This window comes from Panthera leo, chromosome A1, assembly GCF_018350215.1.
Source record: "Panthera leo isolate Ple1 chromosome A1, P.leo_Ple1_pat1.1, whole genome shotgun sequence".
In the NCBI taxonomy this organism is placed as follows: domain Eukaryota; kingdom Metazoa; phylum Chordata; class Mammalia; order Carnivora; family Felidae; genus Panthera; species Panthera leo.
Window position 1 is genome coordinate 69,509,198 of NC_056679.1, and position 16,771 is coordinate 69,525,968.

The 16,771-nt window shown below is 45.8% G+C and overlaps 1 non-coding gene across 1 annotated transcript; it reads right to left on the bottom strand.

Annotated features, from left to right (window-relative positions):
* Positions 1-1,379: 1,379 nt before the first annotated feature.
* Positions 1,380-1,452, bottom strand: TRNAE-CUC. Its single transcript has one exon. It is a non-coding gene; the product is annotated as a tRNA-Glu (tRNA).
* Positions 1,453-16,771: the final 15,319 nt, after the last annotated feature.

A 16,771-nucleotide genomic window follows, 5' to 3' on the forward strand; every position in this document is an offset into this window, starting at 1 on the left:
TTCCTCATGTTCATGGCTGAATTGTTGTCTGTTATGGAAGAAAACAGTGTTGAACTAACCAACCTGACTGAAAAATGGATATCTATTTATCATGGGTTTAAAATAGTGCCTGGGTGTCTCAGTCAGTTAAGCACTGGACTTTGGCTCAGGTCATGATCTCATGGTTCGTGAGTTTGAGACCCACATCAGGCTCACTGCTGTCAGCTCTGAACCTGCTTAGGATCCTATGTCCCTCTCTCACTCTGCTCCTCCCCTGCTCACATGCTCTCTCTTCTCAAAGTTAAATAAACATTTTTAAAAAATAAAAAAACAGGGGAAGCCTGTGTGGCTCAGTCGGTTAAGTGTCCTGATCTCATGGTCCGAGAGTTTGAGCCCCACATTAGGCTCTTTGCTTTCAGTGCAGGGCCCGCTTTGGATCCTCTGTCTCCCTCTCCCTCTGCCCCTCCCCAACTCACGCTCTCTCTCCCTCTCTCTCAAGAACAAACATTTAATAAAACAACAAAAATAAAGTAAAAAATAATAAATTGCAGGGTGCCTGGGTAGCTCAGTCAGTTAGGCGTGTGAATATTGATTTCTGCTCCAGTCATGATCTCATGGTTCATGAGACTGAGCCCCGAGCTGGGCTCTGTGCTGACAGCATGCGGCTGGCTTGGGATTCTCTCTCTCTCTCTCCCTTGTTCTCTGCTCCTCCCCCGCTCACGCTCACGCATGCCTGTGCTCTCTCTCTCTCAAAATAAATAAACATGAAAAATAAATAAATAAAACAGTAAATGGCAAAACCATTCTGAAAAAGGAACTTAGCAAGTGACAGCCAAGAGAAAGGCAACAGTGGGCTAATTATCTCTCTTGATATACAGTGTGTTTGAGGGTTGTATGGAGCTTGGGTGCTGAGTTCAGTGGCCGTTGAGAAGTTTCAGATCTTTCCTCCCTTGGGTGTGTGCTCTGAGAGCTTGCCCTGCAGAGATTACGGATGGCCTTGGTTGGGTCAATGTCTCTGAAAGAGAGAGAGCATGTGTGTTTGAGGTGTGGCACATGACAAGGGGACGTATTTATTAGTTCTGGGTGAGCACATGACTGCTCCTACATCATTTCCTATTCCTTGCTCCTTGCGGGTAAATTTGTAAAAAAAGAATTTTTTTAATGTTTATTTATTTATTCATTTTTGAGAGAGAGAGACAGACAGAGCATGAGCAGGGGAGGGGCAGAGAGAGGGAGACACAGAATCTGAAGCAGGCTCCAGGCTCTGAGCTGTCAGCACAGAGCCCGACGTGAGGCTCGAACCCATGAACTGTGAGATCATGACCTGAACCCAAGTCGGACACTTGACTGACTGAGACACCCAGGCACCCCGGCAATTTTTTTTTTTTAAATAAGCTTTATGCCCAGCGTGGGCCTCGAACCCATGACCCTGAGATCGAGAGTCACATGCTCTACTGACTGAGCCAGCCAGGCACCCCTCCTAGTCAGTAAATTTTTTTTAATATTAAAATAATCAAAATCCATAAAAAGAAAATACACAATTGTCTGGTCATTTTATTTATTTATTTGAGAGGAGATATGTATTCTGATGCGATTAATTATTAATTAATTATTGGATCAATGATTAATTAAGAGCTGTGATTCTAGAGTGCCTGGATGACTTTTGTCACAACCTCAGTCTCCAATCCAGTGTTGTTCTTTGACAAATGGGGATATCGTGCCTACTTTCCTAACCCCACGTGGCATTTGGGGGATTAGTGATATATTTTTTTAATGTTTATTTACTTATCTTGAGGGGGTGGGGAGAGAGTGGGGAGAGGGACAGAGGCAGAGGGAAAGAGAATCCCAAGCAGGATCCACCCTGTCAGCGCAGAGGCTGACTTGGGGCTCAGTCTCATGAACCGCGAGATCATGACCTGGGCGGAAATCAAGAGTCGGACTGAACCACCCAGGCGCCCCAAGGGGATTAAGTAATATTCTTGAGGGTTGTGTCTCAGGGCCTTCTCTTTCCTTCTGCATTCATTGTCCAGCCCCAGCTCACATACCCTCGGTTGGTACTTGGAGATAGAGGTCTCCAGCCCGGGCACCTTTGCTGAGACCGGACCCTAACATCCAGCTGCCCACTAATCACCTTCACTGGGCGCCCAAACATAGGCGTTCAGACTCACCACGGTCAGGATTGATGACCATCTTTCCTTATGAATCTTTTCTCCTTTCCGGTTTCTCTGAACACCAACAACATCCCACCCTGCAGGCTCCACAGGCAAAGCGGGGGTCACCCTTGCTGCTTCTCCCTCCCTTGCCCACAGTATACAACCAGACACTCACCAGAGCCTTGGTAAAGATTCTCTCCTTGACCAAACCATAGCCAGGCTCCTTTGAGCCCTTCCTTGACTAGGCCTCAACCTCGGCCTATGAAGACTTGAACAGACGCTAACACAGTTGTTAACAGTTTGCAGCCGCATCCTCTAGATGACCCTAGGGCCCCCCACCTCCCACTGGAAGTGCCTCTCTGAGAAAACTCAAGGCTGCCCAGATAACTGACGGTCCCGGCCAAACCTGCCGGCAGGGCCCCTGACTCCCCGCCTCTGGGGGAGTGTGGGAGCCTAACTTCCACAAAGGTCAGTTAGCAAACCCAGGCGGTTTCACGGGGACCAGCACTGCCTTCCGGCTCTTCCTGCTTTTTGTAACTTTTCACTTCCCTGACCCTTCTCAAACCCCTGTGCCCCTACCCCCTTCCTCCTTCTCCCTTTAAAACGCCCAGTCGCCTCTGCTCAGATGGGAAAGAAACTCAGGAGCTCAGTGGTGGCCTCTGTTGTCAGCAGTTACTGAGTGAGGTCTGTTCTCACTGCTTTAATGTCCAGCTATGTGTATCTTTGACACCCTCTCGGTTCCATCCACGTCTCTCCGCTCCTTCAGTTCTGGCCACCATCATCTCTCCCCTGGACTGCTACCTCCCAAAGAGGTCCTGGCCCCCAGACTTGCCTTCCCGCAACCCACCTTCCCACTCTCTGCACGGAACAAATTTGGCCGGTGCGTCCTCCACACCCTACGCAAAGCCCTCAGAAATGGCTTGCCCTTGCTCTCAGGATGCCAGAAGTTCTCCAGAATGGTCTGCAGTAGGCAGCCTGTTGATGACCAAGTTAGCCAACTCAGGAGGAGTTGGTTGGGAAGCAGAATCCTTTGGGGCCGGCTGACCTCTCCTCTTCCTCCCTGCCTCCAGGGGGATTGTGACTCTGCCCCTCCACCCCTGCCGTCTCCCGGTCCTCCCAGGCCCGCTCCTCCCAGGCCCGCTCCTCCCCGGCTTCCTTGGTACAAGACTCCAGGTCTCTGGAGGAAAGGGGCATCAGGAAGGTGTAGGGCCGCTTTTCTGTTTTCCTTTTATTTCTTAATGCAACGTTGTTTGCACACAGCTCCGCTCCCTGTTGCAGGGTGCCCTAACATTTTCCTTTCATTTAACCTTTAACTTATTTAACTTTGTGAGCTGGGTTTGGTTGTGATTTCCATTTTATGGATGAGCACACAGGCTTGGAGAACTTAAGACGCTTGCCCCCAGCCCCCCAGTCAGCATAGAGAGGACCTACATTCAAGTCTTCCACATCCGAAGCAATATTTTTGTTCTTCCACTCCCTCTGCTCCTTGGCTCCTCTTTCTCCGACATACCCACTGTTTCAGCAGCCCTACTTCCTTCTGCATTTTAAATTCTGTTGCAAGGGAAGTGTTTCTTCTGGTTTCCTGTCTCAGCGTTCCGTGCTCTTCTGCCCCTCTGTGTTCCACGGGGCTGACGGCGATCTGCCACAGAAAATGCATCTTCTTATTTGAAAATCTAATTTTGGGGGCCAAGTAATTTACATAAATGGCTCAAAAATTAAGCATACAGTGAGGCAGGCCATGGTCATTGTGTTTCTGCTGTTACTCTCTGTCTTTCTGTCCCCCCTCTTCTCTTCCCCACCAATAACCACTTCTGTTATTTCCTTGCTTAGTTTTCCAGAGTTTCTTTGTGTGACACAAGTACCGACGTCAATGCTTATATTCTTTGTGTTTTGCACGGAGTGCTGCACACCTCATGCACCATTCTGCACCTTGCTTTTTTTCCCTTAATGATAATATATACTGGAAATCGTCCATTATCAGGGCACGGAAAGTTCCCTCATTCTTTTTGATAGCTGCAGAGTAGTTCAATGGATGGAGATATTCCATGATTGATTTAACTTGTTCCCTAGTGATAGAATTTGGCTAGTTTCCATTCTTTAAGTATTACAAAACCGTGCTGGAATAACCTTGGATATACCTCATTTTGCACACATAGCACAAATATGCCTGAGTCAGAGAAAATATTTGATAGAAAGTGCCAAATCTTCTAATATACGTTAATATACATTCACCCCAGCAATGAATGACAGTGCTTGGTCAGCAGTCCATGCTGTTGAACTTTGATATTTTTGCCAATCTTATAGACAAATGGCAGCATATCCCTGTAGCTTTAATGTGCATTTTGCTTATGTGTAAGGGGACTGTCTATTCATATTTTAAAAGTCATTTGTATTTCCTTTAATGTGAATTGTCCGCTCATATCATTTGATCTTTCAGAGAGTAGGTGTTTTGGCCTTGCTATTGACATTTAGGAGCTGTTTATACATTGAGGAGGGTAGTGCTTTGTGATATGAGTCATATGAATATTCTTCCCATCTTTGATGTTTATCTTTTTTAATTTTTTAATGTTTATTTATTTTTGAGAGTGAGAGAGAGAGACAGAGTGTGAGCAGGGGAGGGGCAGAGAGAGAAGGAGACACAGAATCCGAAGTAGGCTCCAGGCTCTGAGCTGTCAGCACAGAGCCCGACGCAGGGCTTGAACTCACGAACTGCGAGATCATGACCTGAGCCAAAGTCAGACGCTTAACTGACTGAGCCACCCAGGCGCCCCATTTGACGTTGATCTTTTGAATTTGCTTAGGATGCTTTTTGCCAAGCAAAATGTAGTTTTCTTCTTAAAGACTGGAGATTCACTTTTGGGGTGGGGGAAGTGTACAAGTCCACACACGTGTAGATCCATGGAATCACCATCACAATCAAGATACAGAACGGTGCCAACACCCCAAAAATACTGTGGTGCTGTTTGTAGTCATGCTCTCCCCCCGCCTAGAAACCACTGATATGTTCTCCCTAACATTTTTTTTCTTTTTAAGAATATTTTATAAATGGAATCGCATAGTACATAAGCTTTTGAGACTGCCTTATCTCAGCATAATGCCTCTAAGACTCATCCGAAGTGAGACCGTAGCATCCGCTTGTTCCTTTCAATTGCTGAGTAGTAGCCCATTTTACAGGATGTGTCACATTTGGTTTATCCATTCAGCCTTGGAAGGACATTTGACTAGTTTCCAGTTTGGGGCAATTATGAATAGAGCTGGATAAGTACTTATGTACAGGGTTTTTTGTGTGAATATAGAGTAGATACAGAGGAGTGGGGTTTCTTGGTTGTATGTTTAACTTTATTTTTTAATTAATTATTTCCGAGAGGGAGAAAGCACGCACGTGCGCGTGCACAAGGAAGGAAGGGGCAGAAGGAGAGGAAGAGAGAGAATCTTCAGCAGGCTCTACGTCCAGTGCAAAACATGTTGAGGGGCTTGATCTCACCACCCTGGGATGGTGACCTGAGCCGAAATCAAGAGTCGATGCTTAACCCACAGCCATCCAGTCGCCCTTTGTTTGAATGTATAGGAAGTTGCAAATTATTTTCTAGAGTGGCTGTATTATTTTGCGTTCCCACCAGCAAAATTGCTTTCCATCCTCCCCAGCAATTGGTGCTGACAGTATCATTTTCATTTCAGCCATTTTATGTATTTAAAAAAATTTTTTTAATGTTAATTTATTTTAGAAAGCACGCATGTGAGCCGGGGAAAGAGACAGAGGGAGGGAGAGGGAAAGAGAGGGAGGGAGGGAGGGGGAGAGAGAGAGAGAGAGAGAGAGAGAGAGAGAGAGAGAGAGTCTGTCTTAAGCAGGCTCCACGCTCAGCATGGAGCCGGACATGGGGCTCAATCCCACAACCTGGGATCATGACCTGAGCCAAAAATCAAGAGTTGGATGCTCAACTGAGTCACCGAGGCGCCCCTCTTTCAACCATTTTAATAAGTATGTAACAATAGCTCATTGTGGTTTTAATTTGCATTTCCCTAATGGTTATGATACCAACTATTTTTTCACGGGCTTGATGATGATGTCTTTTTGGCAGAGTATCTGTTCAAGCCTTTTGCCCGTTTTAAAATTACATTGTTTTCTTACTATTCAGAGAACCCTTCAGATACTGTACATGTAACTCCTCTGTCTGATACGTGATCTGGAACTATTTTGTCTCATTGTGTCCTTTGTCTTTTTGTTCTCTTAGCAGTATCTCTGCAGATAAAACTTTGTGTGTGCTATACAAAACTGCATCATTTTGATGAAGTCAAATTAATATTTTTTTTTCTTTTCTTTTCTCTTTAGTTTTTTTTTTTAATGTTTATTTTTGAGAGAGAGAGAGAGAGAGAGAGAGGAAGAGAGAGTGAACAAGCAGGGGAGGGGCAGAGAGAGGGAGACACAGAATCTGAAGCAGGCTCCAGACTCTGTGCTCAGAGCCTGACACGGGACTTGAACCCATGAACCGTGAGATCATGACCTGGGCTGAAGTCGGATGCTGAAACGACTGAGCCACCCAGGCGCCCCCGTTTATTTTTGAGAAAGAGAGAGAGAGGGCACGCATATGCAAGATAGGGGAGGGGCAGAGAGAGAGGGAGACAGAGGATCCAAAGCAGGCTCTGCAGCAGAGAGCCCAGCCCCATGCAGGGTTCAAACTCATGAACTGAGCAGTCATGACCTGAGCTGAACTCAGACGCTTAGCCGACTGAGCCACCAGCTGCCCCAATAACGTTCTGTTTCTTAACATGAGTGCTACTACATTAAATGTGTTCAATTGTGAAAATTTGTCATACACATTCCTGTATGTATTTAACACTGTTTTAAAAATAGGGTGTGTTTTGATCCTATAGGCCTATAGGCTGGTTTTGAGCCAGCATCTGGCTGGCTCAACAGAGCATGTGACCCTTGATCTCAGGGTCATGCGTTCAAGCTCCATGTTGGGCATGGAACCTACTTTAGAAAAAAATTCAGTGTGTTTGTATTTAGTAGGCACGATAGCGGAATATAACACAACTGGCATCAAAATCCAACCACACGATCCATTACCATTAATGTGTTGTAGGGTTCTGTTGGCTAATGTTTTACTTAAAAGTTTTGCACTGTTACTCATAAGTGAAATTGGTCTATAGTTTTTTTTCTGAGTGCCATCTTTGTCAAGGACTGGGATCAATAGAACACTTGTTTCATACAATCAGCTTGGAAGTTTTCCTTCTTTTTCTATGTGCTGGCTTATGTTAAAATAGCATTGGGACTACCTTATCTTTAAAGGTGGACAGAAGACAGAATTCCCCTTTCTAATCTGGACCTGGGGTGACTTCCTCTATTTCTTCACTGGTAGTCTGTTTAGACAGGTTAATTTTGATAAGTAGAATTTTTCTTAAAAAATTATACATTAGAGGGCCGCCTGGGGGGCTCAGTCAGTTAAGCATCTGGCTTCGGCACAGGTCATGATCTCGCGGTTCGTGGGTTCGAGGGCCATGTCGGGCTCTGTGCTGACAGCTTGGAGCCTGGAGCCTGGAGCCTGCTTCGGATTCTGTGTCTCCCTTTCTCTCTGCCTGTCCCCTGTTCTCTCTCTCTCTCTCTCTCTCTCAAAATTAACATTAAAAAAATTTTTTTAATTATACATTAGATCACTAACTGTGTTATCTCAGGTTAGTTACCTCATCACCAGAAGCCTCAGTTTCTTGGTCTGAAAAAAGGAGATAATGATAGAACCTCCTTCATATGGGAAAAATTTCTGACTGGTAAATGGTAAGTGCTTAGTAAATATGAGCCAGTGTACTAACAAACTTTAAGACAGAAAAAATACCTTGTAAAACGCAATTGCTCTGCCTTGGTATTAGAAGAACCAGTAACACCTAAATCTACTGTCTTGCTGGTAACGTCATTTCCTTGGAAAATAACCGGTTATGACACATACTAAGAACTTTGCTTTTCTAATTTTCCTTATAGTTTAAAATTTTTTTTAATATTTTTTTTTTTTGAGAGAGAGAGAGAGAGAGAGAGGGAGGGAGGGCAGGAGTGGGAGAGGAGAGGGAGAGAGAGAGAGAAAGAGAATGAGCCTGAAAGGGGAAGAGAGGGGGAGAGACAGAATCTGAAACAGTTTCCAGGCTCCCAGCTGTCAGCACAGAGCCTGATGGGGAGCTTGAACTCAAGAACCACGAGATCATGCCGAGCAGAAGTCAGACACAACTGACTGAGCCACCTAGGTGCCCCTTTTTAATTTTTTTAATGTGTATTTATTTCTGAGACAGAGAGAGAGAGAGAGAGAGAGAGAGAGAGAGAGCACATGAGTGGGGGCGGGGGGAGGGGTGGGCAGAGAGCAAGGGAGACACAGAATCCGAAGCGGGCTCTAGGCTCTGAGCTGTCAGCACAGAGAACACAGGGCTTGAACTCATGAAATGTGAGATCATGACCTGAGCTGAAGTCCCGTGCCCACCAACTGAGCCACCCAGGTGCCCCTTTCCTTATAGTTTTAAAGTAACTTCACGTATACCATATTCATTGGTTTTATGTAAGAACTGAGAAGAAGGCAGTGGTTTATAAAGAAACATTAAATTTTTTTCTGAATGTAAAACACACAGATGCTCATTGAAAACATTTTAGACATTTGCAAAATAATTTTTTCAAAAGTGAAAAAACTTAAAATTCTAACAACAACAAAAAAGCACTCACATAGTGGTATTTTCCCCTCCTTCCAAATTTTTTTCCTATGCATTTAAGAATCAAAACTGTAATTTCATTTTGTATGCAAACTTGTGTCCTGAGTCTTAAACTGAATATAATAAAAATGACTTATCCTGTACAGATCAGTCTCAGAATGGGGTCCGTCCAACACATATGTGACTCTAAGTAGCCCAGAGAAATAAGGTAAGACTTTACTCGATGTCTCTGAAGGGTATTGTGATGGGGGAAAATTGAAGCAGGTACAATGAGAACTCCAAGGAAAGTTCGAGCATTGTAAAATGGATTTTGGATGTTTTGTTGTGTTTTCATGATTAATATTTCCTTCCCAGTCTCTACAGATGGTAACAGGATAACAAGCCTTCTCGTTTGTCTTCTGTGCTAACTGTCCTTCAACATCCCTTCTCCCCTAATCGATACCCATGAGATTATCAGTTTGGCTATGGCAGTTCTTCTAAAGACGACATTTCCCAGACTCCCTTGCATTTGGTGTAGCACTGTGACCACCTTCTCGCCAATGGGGCGTGTCTTAAAGTGACGCACATAACTTGCAGAGTGTGGCCCTAAAGAGAGTGTTTCCTTTTCTTTCCCCATCCGTCGTAACTAGAATATACTAGAATGTGGGAACTAGAATTGTCTTCTTGGACAGCAAGATGGAAGCTATGCCTAGGATGGCAGAGCCACAGAATAGAAGGAAGCTGGGTCCCTGGTTCTGGGAATCCAGTTCCAGACACCCTGCCTAGGTTTCTCTGCAAGAAAATTATACTTCTGTCTAGTTAAATAAAAGTTTCTCTGTTAGAGCAGCCAAATCTAAATCCTAACAACACATCTTCTCACAAGTTTATACTCAGTCCTCGTTGGCCTTATGTTCACTCTGTTCTGTGATCCACTGACCTGGCATCTTGGTGAATGCCTTATCATACAAAGGAGGCTGACCTCCATCCCTGCTGCCACATCCTCGGCCCAAGCCCGTATGCTCCCATCCCCATCCAGGTGCTGGCCACGGAGGTCCTTTCCTCCTACCCCAGCGCCTCCCTAACTCTATCAGGCAGAAGAGTCTATTAAGCATTTAAATAAAAATGATTAAAAAGCTTAAAACCCTTTTTTTATTTGAGAGAGAGAGAGAGAGAACATGAGCAAGGGAGAAGGGCAGAGGGAGAGAGAGAATCTCAAGCAGTTTCCTGCTCAGCACAGAGCGTGACACAGAGCTCGATCCCATGACCTGAGCCAAATTAAGAGTTTGATGCTCAACCGATTGTGCCATCCAGGTGCCCCCCCCCCAAAAACCCATATTTTAATGACCAGAAAGATTCCATTCTATACTTTTTAAAAGTATTTTTTAATGATTATTTATTTTTGAGAGAGAGAGACAGAGAGAGACAGAGAGAGACAGAGAGTGAGCAGGGGAGGGGCAGAGAGAGAGGGAGACACAGAATCCAAAGCAGACTCCAGGCTCTGACCTGTCAGAACAGCCATGAGATCATGACCTGAGCTGAAGTTAGATGCTTAACAGACTAAGCCACTCAGGTACCCCTAAAAGTATTTTTTTTAAGTTTGTTTGTTTGTTTGTTTGTTTGTTTATTTATTTATTTATTTATTTTGGAGAGAGAGAAAGAAAGCATGGAGTTGGAGAGGGGCAGAGAGAGAGGGGCAGAGAGAATCCCAAACAGGATCTGCCCATTGGGATCTGCACAGAACCCAATGCAGGGCTCAAACCCATGAACTGTGAGATAATGACCTGAGCCGAAGTCGGTCGCTCGATCGACTGAGCCAACCAGGCATCCCCCATTCTATAATGTTTAAATCAACCACTATCATTGGATATTGTTTACCATTAGAGAGAATAACAAGCCATGGTAGAAAGAAAATGGGCAGCAGGAAGGGCAGGTGTGACTTTGACTTCCACTCTTTAAAAAAAAAATTTTTTAACGTTTATTTTTGAGAGAGACGGAGCATGAATGAGGGAGGGGCAGAGAGAGGAGGAGACACAGAATCTGAAGCAGGCTCCACATTCCAAGCTGTCATCACAGAGCCTGATGCGGGGTTCGAACCCACAAGCCACGAGCCAAAGCTGACACTTAACCGACTGAGCCACCCAGGCACCCATTGACTTCCACTCTTAACCGTTCACCAACCGTGATTTTGAGCAAATCATTTCCCCTCCCTGGCCTTCCATTTTCTTGTTTGTTTAATAAACACTACAATACCCATCTCTCTGATTTGTCACGAAGGTTAGAGATAAGTCAGCTAGCACGATAGCACTCCCACATAGCAGGTTCAACAAAGGGGTGGTGGTGGTACATTGCTGTACAATAATGCTATTTCTGCATACTGGCATTTTTCTTAAATGATAAGAATCCTGCAGTGGGGGATTATTGGTTCAAAGGATAGAATGTTTTTTAGACCCTTGATTCACACTTGGTAGGACTTATCACTGACATTTTTCAAAGTAAGAAACCAAGGCTCAGGGGGGCCTGGGTGGCTCAGTTGGTTGAGCATCTGACTCTTGATGTAGGCTCAGGTCATGATCCTAGGTTCATGGGATCCAGCCCTGAACTGGGCTCTGTGCTGACAGCATGGAGCCTGCTTGGAATTCTCTCTCTCTCTCTCTCTCTCTCTGCCCTTTTCTGCTCTCTCTCTCTCTCAAAATAAATAAACTTAAAAAAAATAAAAAAGAAACCAAGGCTCAGAGAAGTAAAGCAGTTCAGTTAGGGTTTTAGGGCTCATAAATGGTAGAGACCATATTAAACCCGTGTCTTCTAACTTCTGGTCTTGGGCAATTTCTACGAAGTGTCATAGACCCAGAGCCCTAATCTTTGCACTGTGAGAAACGGAATTAAAACTGTTTGTGAAAATCAGCTGTGTAATATCACTGGACATTATAATATCATTACTCATTCTGACCCATCCTCTCAGCAAACTTTTATGGGTGTGTAGCAAGGGAGGGGATGTGGTAGAAAGTCAGCAGCATCGGTCAGGGAATCGGGGATTCTTCCCAGCCTCGTCATTTACTCCTCATGTTATCTTGGCAGAACAGTCAATATATCCGGGTGACAGTTAACTTATCTGTAAAAACAAGAAGAACTCTGGGTAATTCCATAAGGTCACTTCTTGTTTAAAGTCCTATCGTTAAGCAGGGTGATGTGGACAAATCTGGGTAATCAAGACTGAAGCAGTCTTCCTACTTTTTCCTATTTTTTAGTAAAATACCTTTTACTAAATATTATGCCACAGCTGAATTAACAGTTGCAAATGTACGTATATTTGTTCACATTTTCTTTCAAAATACACTCAGACTCCAAGAGAGGAGCTCATGTGTGCATATCCCATAAATGTGTCGAGGATTTGAAGTTGGATCTACTCAACTTTCCACTCCATTTAAGAAAAACTTATTTGTGTAAGGATTAGAAGAAAATGAAAATAAGAAAGCCATGGAATTTGGGGGATGGCATAAGAGTAGAATTTTCTTTTCTTTTTTTTAAGTTTATTTATTTTGAGAGAGAGAGAATGTGCGCATGCACACCCATGGGCAGGGGAAGCGCAGAGAGAGAGAAGGAGAGAATCCTAAGCAGGCTCCCTGCTGCCAGTGCAGAGCCGGACTTGGGGCTCATTCTCAGGACTGTGAGATCATGACCGGAGCTGAAACCAAGAGTTGAACACTTAACCAACAGCCACCCAGCCGCCCCTCTTTTCTTTCAATTACCCTCAGTGTTGTTTATGCAATGCCAACAATAATAATAAAACTTCCTAAGATGCTGGTGGCAAATTCTGGCTTTGAGAACTTTGCCTTGGGGACTTTAAAACAGTAAAGTCTTATTCTTTTTTTTTTTTTTTTTTTTTTAATATTTTTGAAATTCTGATTAGTTTGAGTCTGGGTGGGTAAACATAATAGATGTGCGTAGCTTTCTCTGAAACTGCCAGCCTGTAAGATGGGAAGATTTCTGCATAGGGCACATTTAAAAAATTTGCTGCATCAACAGGTTTTGGGGATGGAGCAGCAGGGAGGCACCTAAGCCCTCTGAGGAGACGCCCACTTCTTCCAACACCGCCCTCACTCCCGTCTCATTCTCTCTCTGCACCCACTTGAAATCAGAGGCAATTCATGTCAGCGGCTCACCCCGCCCCACCTCTGCGCTGTGATTCTGAAAACACCCGTGGTTCTCATTCAGGGGTGGTTGATACCTCCACCTCCCACCCCAAGGGGTATTTATCAATGTCTGGAGACATTTTGGGGTGTCATAAACAATGCATGGGACAGGCCCCACAGCAGAGAATGATCCAGCCCAAAATGTCAGTGCTGAGGTTGAGGAACTGTGATTTCGGGCTAAGAGAAGTGAAGATAGGGTGTGGGCTCTGGCCTCGTCCCCTGTGGCTGGCTGTCATTTGCCCAGGGCACAGGAAGTAAGCAAAGGGTCACGGGCCAGTCCTTTAGTTCCACCCCAGTGACATCAGCTCCTAGAAATCTAGTGTCGGAGGCTTTGTCTGGATGAAGACTGATCTCGCTGGAATCTGCCCACCTGTGGACACAGGGAGTTGGACCTTGCCCCGAAAAAGTGCCTGTGACATACATTCCTGCTTCTTCCTGCCATTCGCCCTTTCTGTGACACCTGTTTCTCGACACAGTAAGCTTCCTGCAAAACCAGTTTCCCAAGCTGGGCGGCTGAGCCCCGACCACTTCAAAATCTCTCTTCCTTGATTATGTGGCACAAGAGGGCATGTGGGCAGGCCCCAGTACCAGGTGAGGGGAAACTGGCTAAGAGGAGAAGCTATCAGAAATGCTCATAAAACAATCAAGCCATAATGAGGAAGTGCAACTAACCCCAGCACCAACTCCCCCCAAAGGATGGCGATAACATAACAGCTCTGGGGATTTAGAGGTGGCTCGTCGCACCGAGAAGAGAAAGACAGAGGAAGCAGTTGGGCAGAGACCGTGGGATCAAAGAAGAAAAGGGCCCACCAACAGGATAAAATAATGGCCCTGTCTGGAGAGCCAAGAAAGGGAACTGACTACCTGACCACACACAGCTTGGTGAAAATACTTCTTACACCATCTGGCTCCCTTTATTTTATTTTTTCCGTAAACTCTGTACCCAACGTGGGGCTCAAACTCACAGCCCGAGATCAAGGGTCACATGCTCTTCTCACTGAGCCAGCCAGGTGCCTCGCCATCTGGCTCCTTTTACTTTAATTCTGTATTTACAGTACAACTCTGACCTCAATGTGTGTGTGTGTTTGAGGTCATGCTTCTCTGTCGACCAGGTAAAATGAAGACTTGGCTGCTTTTATTGCCGGTTAATAAATGAGTATTTTGGTTTTGTTGAGTCCCACCCATTTACCCTTCGGGGGGAGTCCGAATCACAGGACCTATGTGGCCCAGTCTCCTGGAAACAGAGCCAGAGGCCTTTGGCAACCCCCGTGGTGACAAGATGAGGGGCCATCTTGCTTCCGGTTGAGGGACGGGGGAGTCCTTCATTCTCAAGGCATTAAAAATGGTTTTCAGCACGAGTGGCTCTCTGTGCACACATAGGCCCTTGTTAATCCCTTGTGGTTGATGACATGGTGGAGGGAAGATAGAGAATAAGGCCTCTGTACCACCAGGTCATGTGGCTCTTCCTCTTCCGTGGAAGAGATTTGGCATTCCCATGAGTCCAGCCAAATCTTATTCATTAATCAAGACAGTTAGGGGTAAGGAAAAGGGAGAGGCTTTTAAATACAGAGGAAAGGGACAGATGGATGAACCTGAGCAGGTCAGTAGGCACGAAAGGTTTTCCTAGTGTTAGAACTCGGCAAAATCTCGTGGGCGGTTGGCAAGGCCAAAGTGGTTAACCGAGCAGGGACCAGGTGAGGCATCCTTTCTCAGGCTTGTGCAGGGAAAGGCCCCCTGACATTCTGAGCCCTGTGCACATGCCTCCCCCGCTGGTTTAGGCCTTCTTCTAGCTGCCCTGACCACCAGCTTCTGGATTTCTGCACTTTTGGAGCTTCTGCTCAGGACTTTGACTTCACCCAGTGGATTGGGCCTTTTCAGATTCCGGGGATGCTTCTCCAGTCTGGATCCCCCAACTGGCTTTATCCCATCCAGACCTGCCTGGAAAGCTTAGACGGATTCAATGCCCAGGCCTCACCAGAGGTAAATGACTGAATGTTTTGTTCCTTCCGCCAGATCCCACATGCTTAATCTGAGATCAGTGCAACGGAGAGAAGGAGTCTGAGCTGGGTCGGTAGGAAAATACCACCTGTACGGTGACAGGCGAATCTTAAGGCCCCAGAGAGCCCATGAAAGCCATGCATTGTGGTACGAAGCCTGCACAGCAACCGGGAAGGGGTACGTGTAGCCAAGTGTCTCCATGAAATAGCACAGAAATGTGCACGACACCACAGACACACGTCTCAGAGCCTGTGCTGTACTGGAGTCTCCAGTCCTAGTTCTGCTGACATTGGAGGCGAGAGTCCGGCAGCCTGAACTTGAACCAAGGTTTCCTAATGGTTCTCAGTGACCCTAAAGAACGAGAGCCACAGGGGAAAGCACCGTACGCTTGGGACATAACCCTGCACCAAAGAGTTGTATCAGGTTTGCGGGATTAATGATGGGTTTTTCTTACCGCACACTTTTTTGCTACTGCTATTTTACCTTTCCAGTGAAAATTATTTTACTTTTACAATGAAAAATAAAATAAGTGAAAACAAAAATAAATAAGTAAAGAGTTAAGATATGTAAACAAAAAGGAGGAAATGAGGAATTGGATGGAGAAGGACCTAGAGGGGCACCTGGGTGGCTCAGTCGGTCGAGGGTTGGAGCTCAGCCCAGGTCATGATCTCACGGTTCCTGAGTTCAAGTTCCGTGTTGGACTCACTTCTGTCAGAGCAGAGCCCACTTAGGGTCCTCTGTCCCCCACTCTCTCTGCACCTTCTCCTTTCTCTGTCTCTCTCTCAAAAATAAATAAAAACACTTAAAAAAAATAAAGACCTAGAGAAAGGGGCATAGGTAGGCAGCCTGATGAAGACAGGACCTGCCAGGGGCAGCCAGAGAAGGGGAGGAACTTTAGATCCAGACTTACGACACCTGGGTTGGATGCCAGCTCTGTGCTACCAGCTATTATCTTGAGGTGAGACGCTGAGCCTCAGGTTTTTGTGAAATCCGAATTTAATACCTGCTGGCGTCATGCCAGCCCCTGTCCTCAGTGCTTTACCCACATCCTCTCATCCGAGCATCGCAGAAACATGTTGCGATCGATGCAATTATCATCCAGTTTTCCAGATAAGGAAGCAAGAGACAGAGAGTAACTTGCCCAGAGACCTTAGGAAGTGCCAGCGCCGGGAAATAAGTAGGAATGTGCGTCTGGAAGCTCACAGGGCTGCATGTCAGGAGGCAGCCAGTGTTTTCCTAGTGGCGGAGTAATTCCCTTGATCCTTTTGGCCCCTTCTCTGCACTATCATTCGCTCTCTTCCCAAAGGGCTGCTTTCTCTGAGATCGATACCGCCTGAGACAGACTCCGAACTGGCTCCGCTGGGAAAATGCCATCCCTCCGGTGACAGGAAAGTATGGTCACAGGGAAGCCCCATGGAAGCCAGCATCCTCACACCACATCTGCCCTGTGACTCTGAGGTATTACCTGCTCTTCAGCCAGAGCTCGGGTTACAGTGTCGGCACAGCTGGGCTCCAGTCCCAGCCCAGCCACCTGCCGGCCGTGCGGCATCTCGTTCAACCCACGAGTTGAACCCACTCGTTCAATCCATCTGCCTGCCATGCTTGCTGTTCTTGGGGATGCCTGGGTCTTTCAAAAGCCCTGCAGGGGATTCTAATGTCCAGCTAGCATTGAAACTCGCTCCCAACTTTTCGTTCCTTACGTGTAAAATGAGAGGAACCACTTATAATCCAAACTTATTTCATGAGTACCTGTTAGGCATTATCTCACATATCTCCCAGGAAAAGCCC